A 17,588-nucleotide genomic window follows, 5' to 3' on the forward strand; every position below is an offset into this window, starting at 1 on the left:
TCCGCGTCGAGGCCGCCCCCCTGCGGTCAGACCCCCCGGCACCCCCCAGCCCCGCTGTCCCGCTACGCCCCATCCTGCACGCATCGCCAGGGGGCGTTTTGGCCGGGTCACCCGGCTTCCCCGCAAGCTCACCCTTCAGGTGCGCGGGAATTCTGGGGGGGGGTGCGTGTGGCGGGCACAAAGGGTAATAATTCCACGCACCAGTGGGTGGCGTGAGCGTCCAGGCGGGGAACTGAAATGCATGCCCCGCCTTTCGGCCGATTGGCCACGCCCGGGGGTAAGGCATGGCCTCGGGACATATATGCGGGTTCTAAGCTCGAGCCCGCGCAGTGCTGATATGCGAGCTCTTAATAAAGACTCTTGTTTTTATCCACGCGTTGTGGCCTACCTCTCTGGCAATCGAGCCGTGTGTGCACAGCACCACAACCAATTATTTCTGATTAGCCCGTTTAATAAACAAACTCGTTCTCATCTCTTTGTCAAATATCAAAACAAACATCATTCCCGAATCCCGATCCCGGATTTCTCCGATCGATGACCGAGTTCAGAAAGTTCAATTGGAACCTGAACGGAACTCATTCGGGAGAACGATCTTCAAAATGTGTTTCAGGTTCAACCCTGGACGGCTGGGTTCGAAACCCGACCCAGGTATAAACTGCCGTCCAGGTGTTTCTCAGGCAGGTGATTCATCAATGTGTTCATCCTTGTCGCTCGGATGGACGTGACGCTGGACGTCCTGTGTGCTATCATTAGTTGGTGAACGTTAAAGATCCCACGGTCTCCTTCGCGAAGAGTAAGCAAGCTATCGCCGGCATCTTGAACAAATTAAACATTCCTGCTGAATCCCACGAGGCATTCCTGCAAATAAGGTAAAAGTACGACGAGCATTTGTTAGATTATCGGGAACACGTGACAACAGAATAGTTCCACCGACGTATTACGTCATCATACAAAAACCAACATGATAAAACGTCATGACGATGTGATTAAGGTGTGATTGAAAACCCGATCCACACCAGGTAACCCGGTTTATAACGCCTGTCCCATCATTTCTGAGTCGATTCCTCGAGCGAAGTGAATCACGTTTACAGACCATTGTTGGATACCTGGTTTGAACGTGTACACCGGACAATGGCTGAAGTGTAACCTGGAGTCCCGATTCCCTGTCCTTGTACAACTCCATCATGTTCGATCGAACGAACTCGATATCAATCGGTAAACGTGATCTTGTCTCCCAGGAGGAATGTCTTGGGGGTTGTCCGTGGCTTGTGTCGTCATAATGCGCTGTGGCGTCACAGACGGGTGTTTCAACAGTTCGTTTCACGACTCGATAACAATCGGTGCACGTGATCTTGTCTCCCAGGAGGAATGTCTTGGGGGTTGTCGGTGGAATCTTTAGCTCATTACAATTTACCTGGACCTTGATCCAGTATTCGCTCATTTATAAAGAACAACCGTGAAGGAGCTGTGGCTCCCACGTCGATCGAAAGAATGGACGCGACAAAAAGCTTGAATTCATCTGAGCTGCTTTATTAGAATCAAACACTCAGGCACTCTGGGAAAAACGTTTTACGGTCGGCAATATATATCTATTCCGCCAGGGGGTTTGCCCAGGCCTGGCGCCAGGGGGCGTGGCCCCGCGGGCCGGCTGCGGCCTGGCAAGCCGAGGGCGAGCCTGCCCGGGCGTCCCGACCGAGGCCTGGCAAGTCGAGCGCGGGCCTGCCCGGGCGTCCTGGGCGAGCCCGGCCTGGTGATCGCTCCGCGTCCTTGATAGGTGCAAGGCGATTGTGTAACCCCAGCGGCAGCCGCTACACACGTCCCCCCAGAATCGACTTGCACCGGCAGGGTCAACTTGAGGGGGGTCCTGATGACCCGGCCGAAGCGACCCCTGGTGGGTCGTGGGAGGGGGTCCGGTGAGGTGGTGGGCGGTCGAGTGGGGGGCACCGTGGACGGGGGGCGGCCTCGCCGCGGCGGGAGGGCCACCCGTGGTGGGTGGTCGACGTCCACGTGCGCCGGCTTGAGGCGGTCCACTGCAATCCGGTCCGACCTGCCGCCGATGTCGATGACGAACGACTTGTCGTCCCGTCGCAGCACCCGGAAGGGCCCGTCGTACGGCGGCTGGAGTGGCCGCCGATGTGCGTCGTGACGCACAAAAACATACTCCGCGGTGCGGAGTGCTGGGGGGACGTAGGACTGGGGGTCACCGTGGTGGGATGTCGGCACGGGGGCAAACCGTCGGGCGGCCTCCTGGAGGTCCGAGCGCTGGCGAGCTGCGGACCAGGGGCTGGTAGCGTCGGGCACGAATTCGCCCGGGACGCGTAGCACCTGGCCATAGACCAGCTCGGCGGTGGATGCCTGGAGGTCCTCCTTGGGGGCCGTGCGAAGGCCCAAAAGGACCCACGGCAGCCGGTCGGCCCAACCGCCGTCTTGAAGGCCGGCCATGAGCGCGGCCTTCATGGAGCGGTGGAATCGCTCGCACAACCCGTTTGCTTGGGGGTGGTAGGCCGTAGTACGGTGGAGCTTGACCCCCAGGTTGCGGGCGACCGCGCCCCACAGCTCGGAGGTGAACTGTGGTCCGCGGTCTGACGAGATGTCCGCCGGTGCGCCGAAGCGGGCGACCCAGGTGGCGATGAAGGCCTGCGCCACGTCGGCGGTGGTGGTGGAGACGAGGGGAACGGCCTCCGGCCACCTGGTGGTCCTGTCCACCATGGTGAGCAGGTGTGTGAACCCTCGTGATGGGGGAAGGGGGCCCACCAGATCCACGTTGACGTGGTCGAAACGTCGTTCGGGCACGGTGAAAGGTGCCAGCGGGGCCTGGGTGTGTCGGTGGACCTTGGCCCGTTGGCAGGCGGTGCAGGCGCTGGTCCAATCGCGGACGTCCCGACGAAGGCCGTGCCAGACGAAACGCGCCGACACCAGCTTCTGGGAAGCTTTCCGGCCCGGGTGGGAAAGGCCGTGGAGGGAGGCGAAGATGCGGCGTTGCCAGGTGACGGGCACGATGGGGCGAGGCCGGCCTTGGGAGACGTCGCAGAGCAGGACAGTGTCCGCGCAGGGGATGTCGGCCAGGCGGAGGCCCGTGTCCGCCGCCCGGAGGGCTTGCACCGTGGTGTCGGTGGTTTGGTCCGCCGCCATGAGCGCAAAATCCACGCCCAGGTGGACCGCGTTCGCGCTGGCCCGGGAAAGACAGTCGGCCACGGCGTTGTTTTTGCCGGCGACGTGCCGGATGTCCGTGGTAAACTCCGACACGGCGGAGAGGTGGCGCTGTTGGCGGGCCGACCATGGCTCCGTGACCTTGGCCATGGCGTAAACCAACGGCTTGTGGTCGACGAACGCCGTGAAAGGTCGGCCCTCCAGGAGGTGGCGGAAATGGCGGACGGCCAGGTGTAGACCGAGGAGCTCCCGGTCAAACGTGCTGTATTTGAGCTCGTTCGGCCGGAGCTGCCGGCTGAAAAAAGCGAGTGGCTGCCAAACCCCGTTCACCCATTGCTCATGTACGGCGCCCACCGCGTAGTCGGAGGCATCCGTGGTGAGGGCGATGGGAGCGTTGAGCACCGGGTGAGCGAGCAGTGTTGCGTCGGCGAGGGCCCGCTTTGAGCTTTGGAAGGCCGCATCCATTGCTGCGGACCAGGCGATGTCGTGCTTGGCCGGCTTGCCCCGGAGGGCTTCGTAGAGGGGCCGCATGAGTTGAGCAGCGCGGGGCACGAAGCGGTGATAAAAATTCACCATTCCCAGGAATTCCTGCAGGGCCTTTATGGTGCGGGGACGCGGGAAAGTGGTGATGGCCTCGACCTTGGTTGGCAGCGGCACAGCCCCGTTCTTGGTGATGTGGTGGCCCAAAAAATCAACGGCCGTCGTGCCGAAGTGGCATTTGGCCGGGTTGACGATGAGGCCGTGCTCGCTGAGGCGCCCGAACAGTGTTCGGAGGTGGAGGAGGTGCTCGGCCCGGGACGTGCTGGCGACGAGGATGTCGTCCAGGTAAACGAAAAGGAACGGCAGGTCACGCAGCACGCCGTCCATCAAGCGCTGGAACGCCTGAGCCGCGTTCTTGAGACCAAACGGCATCCGCAAGAACTCGAATAAGCCGAACGGCGTGATGACTGCCGTTTTAGGGACGTCGGCCGCCCTGACAGGTACCTGGTGATATCCCCGTATGAGATCAATTTTTGAAAAAATGACCCGTCCCGCCAGACGGGCGGAGAAGTCTTGGATATGCGGGATCGGGTACCTGTCGGGTGTTGTAGCATCATTAAGACGGCGGTAGTCGCCACACGGGCGCCATCCACCCCCCGGCTTTGGCACGATGTGCAGTGGCGAGGCCCACGCGCTATCGGAGCGCCGCACGATGCCGAGGTGCTCCAACGCGTCGAATTCGGCCTTCGCAACGGCAAGCTTGGCTGGGTCGAGGCGGCGGGCCCTGGCGTAGACCGGCGGGCCCGTGGTTGGTATGTGGTGCTCGATCCCATGCCGTACTGCGACGGCCGAAAACGTCGGCCGCGTGAGGGCCGGGAACTCCGCGAGCAGGCGAGCAAACTCGTTCGCCGCCGGGACGGTGCATGCCAGCTCGGTCGGCGCGGAGCTGCTCAATGTGCATACCAGGGAGCTGAAGGTTTCAGCGTTGATTAAACGACGCCGTTGGACGTCCACCAGCAGTCCGTGTGCGCAGAGGAAGTCGGCGCCGAGCAGAGCCATGGGCACGTTGGCGGTTACAAACGTCCATGCGAAGCGTTGGCCGCCGAAGCAGAGGGTGACGTTGCGCGGGCCGAAGGTGCGGATAGTCGATCCGTTGGCCGCAACCAAGGAGGGGCCGCAAACCGCGGATTGCCTGTCCTGGTCAGAGGCGGGCATGACGCTCACTTGGGCGCCGGTGTCGCACAGGAAGCGCCGTCCGGACGCTTTATCCGTGATGAACAGTAAGTTGCCCGTGTGACTGTGGCCGGCGCTCATGGCAGGTAATGAACGCCGGCCTGGCCGTTTCCCGACCCGCCGAAGGTGCACGGGGGTCGGCATGTCCGGGCCTTCTGTCCGAACCTGGCATGATAGGAACACCACGCTTGGTCGGGTGGAGGCTTCGGACGTCGTGCTGAACGTGGTCGGCTCGGTATAGCGGCCGCCAATTGCGTCGGCAGTTCGGCCGTCGAACGCGCCGGGTGCTCGGGCGCCATGGATGGTGCATCAGGCGGCGGCGGGTCCCATGTCGCCGCTGCGATGCGCTGTCCCGCGGCGGAGATTTTGTCGGCTTCTCTGGCAAGGGCCCGGGGATCTGTGATCGTCGTGCTTGCCAGGGCGAGGCGTACCGGGTTAGGCAGCTGACGGAGGAACAGCTCCCGGAACAGGAATGCCGGAGAGTGCTCGCCGAGCAGCGAAAGCATGTAGTCCATTCGCTCGGAAGGGCGCGTGTCGCCGAGCTCGGGCAAATCGAGCAGGCGCCGTGCGCGTTCCGCCGCTGGGAGGGCGAAAGCATCGAGTAGAAGCTTCTTAATCGCGCCGTATTTGTCAGCAGCCGGCGGGTGCTCGAGGAGGCTCAAGGCGCGGGCCGCGGTGGCGGAACCAAGCGCCGCCACAACATGGTGGAAGCGGGTGTCGTCCGCGGTGATGCCTCGCAGGGCGAACTGAGAGTCCGCCTGAGCGAACCAAACAGCCGCGTGAGCCTCCCAGAAGGTAGGCAGTTTAAGCGTCACTGCCGTGTCCATGTCGGTAGGTCACCAATGAAGGAGCTGTGGCTCCCACGTCGATCGAAAGAATGGACGCGACAAAAAGCTTGAATTCATCTGAGCTGCTTTATTAGAATCAAACACTCAGGCACTCTGGGAAAAACGTTTTACGGTCGGCAATATATATCTATTCCGCCAGGGGGTTTGCCCAGGCCTGGCGCCAGGGGGCGTGGCCCCGCGGGCCGGCTGCGGCCTGGCAAGCCGAGGGCGAGCCTGCCCGGGCGTCCCGACCGAGGCCTGGCAAGTCGAGCGCGGGCCTGCCCGGGCGTCCTGGGCGAGCCCGGCCTGGTGATCGCTCCGCGTCCTTGATAGGTGCAAGGCGATTGTGTAACCCCAGCGGCAGCCGCTACAACCGTTCGATTTGAACACCTGGAAGCACCTGTACAGGTAAGAAAAGGGAATTGGTGTGAGGGAGACGAAAGGGCATGTCATGTACTTCACCTGGACATTTCCCCTCATGGCTAAAATGATCCTTCTTTACCGACGATCTTGAACATGTCCGGGTTCGAATCCAGACCCAGCTATAAACTGCCGTCCAGGTGTTTCACGGTGCAGGAATAATTTGTGTTCTCCTAAAATTAATTGCGAATAATTGCGAAACAGGTAAACAAAACCGAATACCTGTATCGATTAATATGAATGTTTAATTGTCCTGGAGAGTTGATTTTACCTTCAAGTGAAATTACCATCAATGCAAGAACTCTATGTTTTTAATAACCAAAAATACCTGTTCAGAGACTGTACCAAAGAAGGTATTTTATCTCTCCTCAGGGAATGTGCTCATTCTGGGTTGTGATTACCTGGACTCTGCTTAGACCATTAATCGCATTCCTTATCCTAAAAATCTGAAATTGCATGCACATGATCTCTGACCCATTTGTATTGAAATATTACATTTACGACATCATTGGTCACATGGTTTGGCAGCCATATTGGATTGAAGGAAAATATTAAATAATGATATCTCTGAAACGACTTACCCGATCAATGCGAAATTTTACAAACATCATCGAACACCACTGTTGCATATAGTTTGATGCTGGCGATCGCCTTACCCTCCTCTTCTGGTGGGGGAGGAGGGGATGCTCGAGATCGCCTTATCCCCCTCCTCGAGTGGGGGATGCTCGAGATCGCCTTACCCTCCACTTAAGGTGGGGGAGTGTGGGGGGGGGGGGGGGGGGGAGATGCTGGAGATTGTCTTATCCCCCTCCTCGAGTGGGGAGGGGGGGGGATGCTCGAGATCGCCTTACCCTCCACTTAAGGTGGGGGAGGGTGGGGGGGGGGGGGAGATGCTAAAGATCGCCTTACCCTCCTCGAAGGGCATGGGAGGGGGGCGGTGGGGGAGATGCCAGAGATCGCCTTACCCTCCTCTTAGGGCGGGGGGGGGGGGGGGATGCTGGAGATCGCCTTACCCTCCTGTCAGTGGAGTGAGGGGGTTAAGGATAATTCTAAAGATGTCTTTGTCCTGTTGGGGGGAATGTGAAAGATAGCCTTACCCTTCTGTTGGGCAGAGGGGGAGGAGGAGAGACATGCTGATGTTACAATGTTGTCTTTTCAACATGCGATGTTTAAACAAATTCCTGTTCCCGCCTCGAAGCCTCCCCAGGGAAGCTCTCATCCTGCACTGCATTAATGTATTATTTATTACAAATAATCCATCGGACATAATCCATGACTCTATTTATTGTAATCCACTGTGTTGTTTATTTTTGTGCACCCGTCATTTTGACAGACTTTCCCCCGAGCTGGTGTCGTAAAGGAGAAAACAAAAATAAAAATGTGCTGTTAGTGTCGGCTCGTAGATCTACCAGGATTTCGGTTTCAGTGCTTCCAGGAACAGTGCGATCGAGGATTACAATCCAGGAGGAGCGGGACGCGACGGGCGGAACCGGGCTGGGCGGGACGGGGCGGGGCGGGACGGGACGGGGCGTGGTGGGACGTGGCAGGCCTGGAAGGGGCGGGCAGGACAGCGTGAGAGGCGGGTGGCACTCCGAAGGGCGCGGCATGCTGCAAAGGGTTCTGATGTTCTCCCGTTCACTACTAGGTCAATATAATGGGTTATGTGTAACTCCAAACTTCGTGCCATGTCGACGATTGAAAAACAACTGAACTGAAAGTAATTATTCTCATGCGCCGTGACCGGGAGTGGTAAAATGGCCGATATGTGGCTTCAGTTCTCTATCTGACGCCAATAAGCCAATGAGCCATCAACGACCACGTGATGGAGATCGGTGTTTCTGAGGAGGAGGAAGAAGAATGAATTGCGTTCACAGGAAGGATTCAATAACGACGAGAACCTCCAGGTGATCTTGTAAACCTTGAACTGTGACTGTGACGAAGATCCCCGTGATCGGATCGTATCGTTCCGTGTCCTTTTTGGTTTCGTGTCCGAGGCCTTTTCTCCTCCGTGCTCGGCTCAGTGTCCTTTTGTCCTCCGTGCTCCGCTCCGTGTCCTTTTCCACAAGTGGCTGAAACAGTGATCGGGTCGGATCTTCTGAGGAAAAGGTTTGTTCGGGGATTCTCATTTTATTATTAATACTGAGAAAGATATTCTGTAAAACGATCATTTGAAGTGATTCTTCACAGTAGTAATGGAGATATCAGGCGAACATTATGATTATACATAGCACGATATGACAAAGAGATGTGGATGGATTATGACGAACCTCGGGGGATTAGGTGGGTGGGGAGAAGAAGAAGAAGCTCATTAAATATTGGTTAAGGCCCAAGTCCAGATCCGGTCTATTAGTGGGTACAAAACGTTACCTGTTTATCCTGGTGGAGGTTTGTGCGATACCGAGTGACGTTCTACTTCATTACCTGTGATCCTGGTGTTGGCTTCATGTTTAATGTGGCTGCTTTACGATGTTGACTCAGCTCGTCGTCCTTTTGAAGTCGGCAAAATGAGTATCAGGCTCCCGGGAACAGGGGGCACTGTATCAGCACCGCGCGAGACTGGAAGTGGGCTGTTTTTGAGGAGAACAGGTCTTAAGTCGCGTGACATAAATCATCATTTTTTTTTCGATATATATTGAGGAAAATGCCAGGAGCATAGGAAAGGCCCCTTTATTTGGTATGTGCGTATGAGATCGAGGGGGGGGGGGGGGGGGTGTCAATAAGTTCCAAGAATAAGAACCAAGTTCCATCGGAGGAACCAAGGAATGCTCTACAAAAGTTCCTATAAAGGGCCCGACATCTGGCACGTAAAATACATTTACTTCTTCATGCAGCTGTATGAATCAAATTGGCATTTTCCCCAAGAATGTCCCTTCTTTTCTATCGTTTGCCACATGGCACATACCATATAAAGAGGCCTTTTCTATCGTTTGCCACATGGCACATACCATATAAAGGGGCCTTTTCTATCGTTTGCCACATGGCACATACCATACAAAGAGGCCTTTTCTATGCCCCTGCATTTTCCCCAAGAATTAATGCTAACAGACTGGACAGCCAGCTTAACGTGCATCCCTGGGCCCAGACGAGACAGCTTGAAGGTCAATGTGCATACCTGTGGACAATACTACAAGCCCTTACCACATTGGACTCAATAAATAACTAACCTTCTCTGTTTCTTAAAATACACAGTTTTGTTGAAAAAAAGGAAAAAGGTTGACCTTTTAAGAAAAGGGGGATTTTGGTGTGTGTGTGTGTGTGTGTGTGTGTGTGTGTGTGTGTGTGTGTGTGTGTGTGTGTGTGTGTGTGTGTGTGTGTGTGTGTGTGTATTTATGCATTTATGTATATATATATATATTGTTACGGATCCGGGGGACGGCACTCCCGTTAGCAAGGGGGGGTTAATCCCCTTGTCCTGTTAAGCTGGCCGTCTCCACCGGTCCTGTAGCTATTACGTCATTTCCGGTCAGCGCTGAATAGGGTAGTAGGCCAATTATTCCTATGACCTAATTACCAGCGCCTTCCGGTAAGCGAGGAAATGAGCCCCGCCCGGGCCGCAGCGTGATTGGATGCGCCGAGCGAAGCGAGCTGTGACTCAGGCCGTTAACAAGAGACTAAACCCGATTATAGCAGTGGCCGAATCGTGCCACAGGTACTCGATGGGAAGAAGGGACTAAAGCGACCGGGGGAGAATGAAATCAAAAGGGTAAGAAATACCAGATATTTATTAATTATGTACACCAAAACCAAGGAAGAAACGAAAGGTAATGTACAGTGAAGAAGAAGAAAAGGACACAGGGCAAGCTTAACTACACAGTCTTACTTACAACCCCGGACAAAACAAACAGACTCACACGAACAGGGATTGGCAGGAAGGAATGGCTTGAAGGAGAAGAAGGTCCAGGCAGACGGTAGGGCGTTGAGGTCTGGCTCCAGTAGTGGACTCGCGTCGTGGCGGGAAACCCTGGCAGGCAGCGAGCGCCTATCGTGGACCGCGAGCGGACGTTACATATATCGGGGAAACTGGGATACGGCGTACGTAATATGTGGCTCGTGCCAACGCTCTCTCTCTCTCTTTCGAACAAGGTTCGTATCATCAACGGTCCCCTGCGCAGTCCGTTACCATCAGCAGTTCGTGGCGCACTCCCAGCTCCTTCTCACCTCATCTGTACCTTCTCACTCGTCTCCTCTCACCCCTCTCATCTCCTTCTCACCTCCTCTGTACCTTCTCACTCGTCTCATCTCTCAAAGCAGTCCCTCGCAGCCGCTTTTATTGTCCGTTTAGAAATCAAGCCGACAGCTCCGATGACACGCCTACCGGTCCGCTCACCTCGGCGCTGGTTGGCCGGCAAGGGTTCGCTGGCTCCACCTCTGATGATGAGTCGACATGCCACACCTTGTTCTTGTGGTTCCGCCCCCTTTTTCCTCGGCTTGAGACCGCGTGCGTAATGGCGGCTTGGTGCCAGCAAACAGCCTAAGGTAAACTGCAGCGAACGCTATCCTACTGTTACTGCCTTTTGACGAGCGGGAGAGATGACTGGGAAAATTGAAAGGGGCCTATCTTATTTGATTAATGCAACGCAGATTCTACAATTGGGAACAGATCCTTAACTGAAGCACATAATAATGAAATAACTACAGAGGTCCTATGGTTCTCTACGTGTTGTACATGGACTAACTAGGGTGTGATCTTTAATAAAGCCAATTGATGGGGATATTTACAGGGGATCATTTATAAGGGAAACATTTACTAAAATTTACTAGTGAAGGTTCTAAAAACCGTAACAATATATATATATACAGTGATCCCTCGTTTATCGCGGTGGTTACGTTCCAGAACCCCCCGCGATAGACGAAAATCTGCGAAGTAACGACCATATTTTTATTTTATTATTTATATATATTTTAAACCTTTATGACCCTCCCCACACTCCTATTAACCTTTCCCACACTCTTATTAACCTTTCCCATACTCTTATAAACACTTCCTATACTCTTAAACACTTTTTACACTCTTAAACATACGTAATTTTAACAACATATAAAATTCTAATGGGTACTCACCATTGAAGATACTGTAGCGACCCATGGGTTCCCCAAGCAAGACCAGCATCAGAATCTCCTTGCTCCAGCCGGTGACGTCACCGGCGGGGATCCGCGGCGCACGTGGCTGGTCACATGACCACCAAAGCGTGTCGCGCGTGCGGGTATAATCAGCTACACCTGTTGATCACGTGACCACCGAAGCACGCCACGCTTGAGAGGCGTGGCTTTCGGTTTCGGTTCCTGGTTGTGCTTTATAATGCAGCCCGATAAACGGGCTTTACAGTGTTCCCGAGTTGGTTTTGAGAATAAATATCTTCTCAGACGAGTTTGTGTCTTGCCCGTCATTTCGTCCGTATCAAGCAAGAGCCCCGGCTCTTCAATACTACATACTTGCGTGATGAAGATGATGATGATGAATTAGCTGTGCAGTACTGATGACGATGAAGGTGATGACGATGATGAATGTACTGCACAGCCAGAAAGAGCATTACAGTTACCCATTACGTGGGTAACTAGCGCAAGTGGCAGCTGCCGCATCTGCGTTTTCCATACGCACGACTCTTTGTCTCTCCTTCTACTGTACACTATGTACAGTATTTTATTTCTTGTAATATGTTTTAATAACTGTATTTTTCTTATTTTTTTACGTTTTTTAATTTTTTAGGCTAGAAAATGCTTATTTTACCACAAAAATATTTAAAATAGTAGTATATAAAAATACATTTATACCGCAAAATCCCGCGATATAGCGAAAAATCCGCGATATAATTTTACATATACTAGCGAGAAAAACCCGCGATGTACCAAAGCCGCGAAAAGTGAACCGCGATATAGCGAGGGATGACTGTATATATATATGTATATATATATATATATATATATATATATATATATATATATATATATATATATATATATATATATATTGCTGCGGTTTTGAGATTGTACATATGACTTCAATAAATGCTAGAGGTTTGCCCCTCATAGTTAGTTCCACGAGCAACACGTAGGCCCACTTGTATTATTAGTTATGTCATAGTATGTGTAAGTATAGGCCATTTCCCCTATTAATATCTGCGTTGTGTAAAGACATGAGAGTAGGTCCCGTTCATTTTGCATCCACCCTCCAATTCCACCTCGATGGGCGGAATCCATCCTGCGCCCCATTTGGCTGCCTGCTCAGTTTGTTAAGCATTGGCTGCCCTCTCAGTTTGTTAAGCTTTGGCTGCCCACTAGTCGAGTAACACGAGGTAGGCCTGAAAAGGGCGGGGTGAGCGGCGTTGAGGTCGGGGCGGAGTCGAGGCACAGCGTAAGAGGCGATGACGGGAAGAGCCACCAGCCAATCAGGGCTCTAGCGGCATGGCGTGAGAGGGCATGGAGAGGCGCGTCTGGTGAGTTTGAGAAGGTTCGCGGGGCGTGCCTATATAACGCAGTGCGCAAAGCCCTCGACATGACTTACGAGCAGAACTTTGAGGGAGGAGGACTTTTACAGCGAGCGCATATCGAGAGGACTTTGAGGGAGAAGGACTTGGGAGAACTTCGTTGCGATAGTGCTTTGAGGCTTTGAACTGTAACTCGCCTTATTACGTATGCACCAGTGGGGAAGAAGAAGAGGCGTTGGCGGTACGAGTACGTGGCCACAGCCAAACACGCCAGTGGTGAATAGCGAATATTCCAGCCACGCGAGTAAACGTGGCCATACCAGTCAGTGATTAACCGCCAAACACACCAGAGCCCACCCCGGTACCGTTCACCCCGTAATAACCCTGTGTGCCCAAACGGCGCGCTACGAGCTCCTGCCTTCTCCTGGATCCATCTGCATGGGACGAGCCAGAGACCGGAGGGAGCTGCACGAGAGCCATCCCTGGACGTGCAGACCATCATCCTGCAGCTGCAATCCCTGTGTGAGTGTGAGTGAAATGGGCCCGTAGTCTTTTGGGTATTAAGTAAGACTGTGTAAGGATTGCCCTGTGTCTCTGCTTCTGAATCATTGTGAATAGTGTAAATAAATCTTGTTCTTCCTTTTTCCAATTCGATCGCCTTTGTGATTTCGCCATTGACTAAGCGTGGCACGAATAAGACCGCTAGAACCAGGTTCACCATCTACACGGCGCGGATCATGTGTACGCACCGCTCGGCGTCTCAACACACGTGGTTCGTGTGAGGCTTATCTCCTCGTTTCAGGGCAGCGCGAGTAATTAGGTAATAGCGAATTTTAGTCCTAATACCCTATTTCGCGCTGTCCGAAAGGGACGCCATAGGCCTCGGGTCGCGCCTGGTCAGTCAAAGACAAGGGGACTAATCCCCCCTTGGTAAGGGGAGAAGGCCGGCGACAGATCCGCAACAATATTGTTGCGGTTTTGAGAAACCTCACTTGTTTGTAAATTCAACGTCGTTAAAGGTAGCACCCCATAGATAGGCCACAGCAACACGTAGGTCACCGTAGGACTTCAGTTATTTCATTGGTATGTGTTTAGATAAGGTCGTGTTTCCAATAGTTGAACCTGCCTTGTGTCAATTAAATAAGGAGTAGGCCCCATTCGTCCATTTTAACATTCGTCCATCTCCAAGCCACGCCATTAAGCGCGCCCTACAGTCTGTACCTCTTGGCCCCTCCCAATTGTTACGCGCCTCGGCCAGCAGCAGCTGCCTTAGCGCTCGCTCAACGCCGCCATAAGCCACGAGGTGAGGCCAGGAAAAAGGGGGCGGAACGCCAGGAAGAAGGTGTGGCCACGTCAATCCACCATCAGGGCTTGGCCGGTAAGCGATGACCAGCCAACCAGGACTGAGGTAAGATCGCCTGATAGGCATGGCTTTTGGGCTCACGGAGCGATTGCTGCTTGAGTGATAAAAGCGTGAACGCAAAGCTCTTTCACAGGACTGACCAGAGAGCACATTTGAAGGACTTACCAGAGGACTTGCCGGAGGACTCAGAGGACTGTCGTGATTGCAAGCAAACTGGTTGGGAGAGCGCTCATAAAGGAGGCCTGTCCAGGACATTGGGGAGAGAGGGGGCATTTGGTACGAGGGTGCACGTATTACATACGCCGCGAGGACACCAGCCTTCCCCCCGTTATAATTGTCCGTTCGCGTTCCACTACACGCGGAGCTGCCTGCCGGGTTTTGTCCGCTGGATCGGAGCCGGGACCGGAGCCGGGCTGGATGCGCTGGTGACGATCAACCATCTACAATCGCCGTGTCACCTCCTCGCTCAACCCATGCCTAATGTCCTCCCCCACTTTTTTATGTCCTTTTTTGACGGTGCCATCATTTTTCCAATTCCCGGGTGGATTTGACCCCCATTTCTTTCAATTCCCGGGTGGATTTGTCCCCCATTTCTTTTATTTCCTTGGTGGTTTTGTCCCTGTTACACCTTGCTTCGTCCCTCATTTCTTTCATTTCCTTGGTGGTTTTGTCACCCTGGGTATCCATTTTCGCCATTATCTGGACCATAAATAATCGCATGTACTCTGGCATCGCGGGCTCGGCTTCCGCCGCCACGTGCAAGGCGCCGCGATTTTCTTGCAAGGCTGCCGCACCCTTTTCTGCTTCCTACCCCCCCAACTGTCCCTGTTGGCCCTGGGTCATCAATTTTTCCTTATCTACCCCTACTGGCATTCAAACACCTTGGCTAGCCATGGTATGAATATAAATTTGGTTCTTAAACTAAATTTTGTCCGCTCGTAATTTCGAGTTTGTAAAGCGCACTCCAGGTCCAATCCCACTGCAGACACCAAATGTTACGGTTTTCACGCAAGCCTTCTGCCCTTACCAAGGGGAGTTTTTTTTTTTTGTATACTGAATCGAGGCTAGTGAAAGAGCTAACATTTACTTCACAAACAAATCAACCAGACAAACAAAATTAAAAAAAGAGGGAGCGGAGGACAATATGGGGAGAGAAGGGGCAGCACACAAACACAACATTTGAAAGCAGGGAGATGTGTGGAAGGGAGAGGGCTTGGGGGGAGGAGGTGTGGGAAGGGGGGGGGGGGGAGGGAGAAGTATAAAACACAAGGACACCAAGGACTTCCAGGACAGAAGTTGTTATTTCAAAAAAGTGGAATTGGGGTGAAATTAGCAGGGGTAGAAAAGATCAAGGTTTTGGATGGGGGAAGATAAGAGATGGTGGTGAACAGCTGTTTTAAAGACCTGGATAGTGCAGTGGGATTGAAGAGAGTGAGGGAGTTTGTTCCAGAGGCGGGAGAAAAGAGAAATGAAGGAGTGAAGGTGAGCAGAGAGTCTTGATTTTGGCAGTTTAACCATAAGAGGGTTGCAGGCAGATCTTGTGCGACCTGTAGGAATATTTGCGGGACAGACCCCAGAGAGAGCTGGGGGGGCAAGGCCAGAGAGGAGTCAGTAGAAGACGGAAAGACCACCAACCTACCTGTGGTGAGTGAGTGAGTGAGAGGCCCTTGGAGTTAGCTTCATCGCGGGAGATTCCAATGATTCTGAATGCTTTGGTTTCAACAGCATGAAGACGAGCTAGGTGTGAGGCAGGAGCACCAGCCCAGAGGGGAGAGCAGTATTCCATTGAGCTGCGGATGAAAGCCTTGTATGTGGTGAGGAGCTCAGGTGTGCCAAGGAAGGACTTCGCACGACGGAGGATGCCCAGTCGGCGACTGGCTTTGGAGGCCAGATTTGAAATGTGGTTTTCCCAGGAAAGATCATGGCAGATAGTGAGACCCAAAAGCTTGAGTGACAGAACTTCTTGGAGAGGATTATTCAGAAAGTTGATGGGAGGGTTGTCCAGTCGGTCTTTTCGGAGAGACATCGTAAGAGTGTGAGATTTGTCAGGATTGAAAGACATGTTCCACTTGTTTGCCCAGTCTGTGATTTTGTCCAGGTCTGCAGAGAGTGAGGAGGCTGCAGACTGTCGATCCGAGGGATGAAGAATGGAGCGACAGACAGTAGAGTCATCAGCAAAGAGATAGAGGGGATTTTCAAGAGAGTCAGAGATATCATTGATGAAGACCAGAAAAAGCACTGGGCCCAGAACACTGCCTTGGGGAACTCCAGCCTGAACAGGAAGAGGAGATGAGAGAAACCCATTCAGGGCCACACGTTGACTACGACCAGAGAGGAAGTCCGCCAGCCATGCGTGAAGATTTCCATGGATACCAAAAGAGGAGAGTTTGGTGAGCAGAGCGGGGTGCCAGACCGTATCGAAGGCACGTGATATGTCAAGGGAGATTGCTCTAATTTCCTGTTTGGCATTGAGGACCTCCATCCATTGTTGAGAAAGCAGAAGCAGCATGTCCAGAGTAGAGTGACCAGGTCTGAAACCAAATTGATGATCAGAGATCAAGCCATTAGCCATTGGAGAAGAGGAAAGATTTCATATCTGAAGCAATGATGGAATTCTATGACTTTGCTGATAATTGGGAGATGCCTGATTGGTCTGTAGTTGCTGGGATCTGTTTTTGCACCTTTTTGTGCAAAGTGGTGATGTTGGCAGATTTCCAAGCAGATGGAAGATGACCTTGAGCAAAAGAGAGGGTGAAGAGAACAGAGAGAGGGAGTGAAAGAGTGGAAGAACAGGATTTTAGGACCCGTGGGATGATGCCGTCAGGTCCAGTTGCAGAATCAGAGTCGAGGTGTTGACAGAAACTTTTCCACCTTGTCAGGAGGAAAGGACACAGAGTCCAGGAGCAGCTGGGTACGACTGGGTACGGTGGGTACAGAGAGGGATGGGTTTGGGACACAAGATTTAGAGGCAAACACAGACTTGAGGCATTCAGCTTTTTCACGTGTGGAGTCAGCCGTGTGGCCATTTGAGGTGAGGGAGGGGATGGAGGGGGAACAAACACCAGAAACAGATTTGACCAGACACCACCAGGATTTGGAAGAGAGAGACAGATAAGAGAGTTCTGTCCTGAGAATGGAGAGATATTGTTTCCTGGCTCTTCTGAGGGTGGACACTGGACACACACTTGTTTTGGGCTTTGTGAAAGGAATTGAGATTTCCTTCCATTGGATTTGCTTTCCAGGAGACGAAAGCAAGTTGTTTCTGGGAAATGGCCTCACCACAAGATTCCGTGTGTACCATGGACGGGAGGAAGGGTATGACAACTGAAGATGAGATGGGTTCAATCTGTGCATGAGAGAGAGCAATTTACTTTGGAAGAATTCCCAGGACGAGTTGATGTCAGAGGCGGTAGAGATGGAGAGACCAGTTCAGATGATTGATGGCTGCTTGAAGACCATGCCAGTTGGCCTGAGTGAAATGCCAGACTCGTCGACGCTGAGGAGGCTCTCTGAGAATGGTCAGAGAGAGATGTCCACTTTAACAAGCACAATGATCAGATGAGCCGATTGGAGCAGAAGAAGAGCAGCAGACATTTTCAGGGAGGTTAGTCATAACCAAGTCCAGAAGAGAAGAGAAAAGTTAAGCCCCTTGTTCTTCTTGGGTCGTTGCAACCGTGATATTTGAATCGA

The 17,588-nt window shown here is 53.1% G+C and overlaps 1 protein-coding gene across 2 annotated transcripts in view; it reads left to right on the forward strand.

Annotated features, from left to right (window-relative positions):
• Positions 1-7,747: 7,747 nt before the first annotated feature.
• The window catches only part of LOC137417831 (uncharacterized), a 106,129-nt gene continuing 96,288 nt past the window's right edge, over positions 7,748-17,588 (forward strand). The window contains exon 1 of one of the 2 annotated variants that reach the window (XM_068103762.2): positions 7,748-8,014. The gene's annotated coding sequence lies outside the window, so the exon portion shown is untranslated. Of the gene's footprint in view, positions 8,217-17,588 lie in introns of both variants that reach the window. The other variant, XM_068103755.2, reaches the window with a different exon arrangement.

The sequence above is a fragment of the Myxine glutinosa genome, chromosome 1 (assembly GCF_964187855.1).
Source record: "Myxine glutinosa chromosome 1, kmMyxGlut1.1, whole genome shotgun sequence".
Taxonomy (NCBI): Eukaryota; Metazoa; Chordata; class Myxini; order Myxiniformes; family Myxinidae; genus Myxine; species Myxine glutinosa.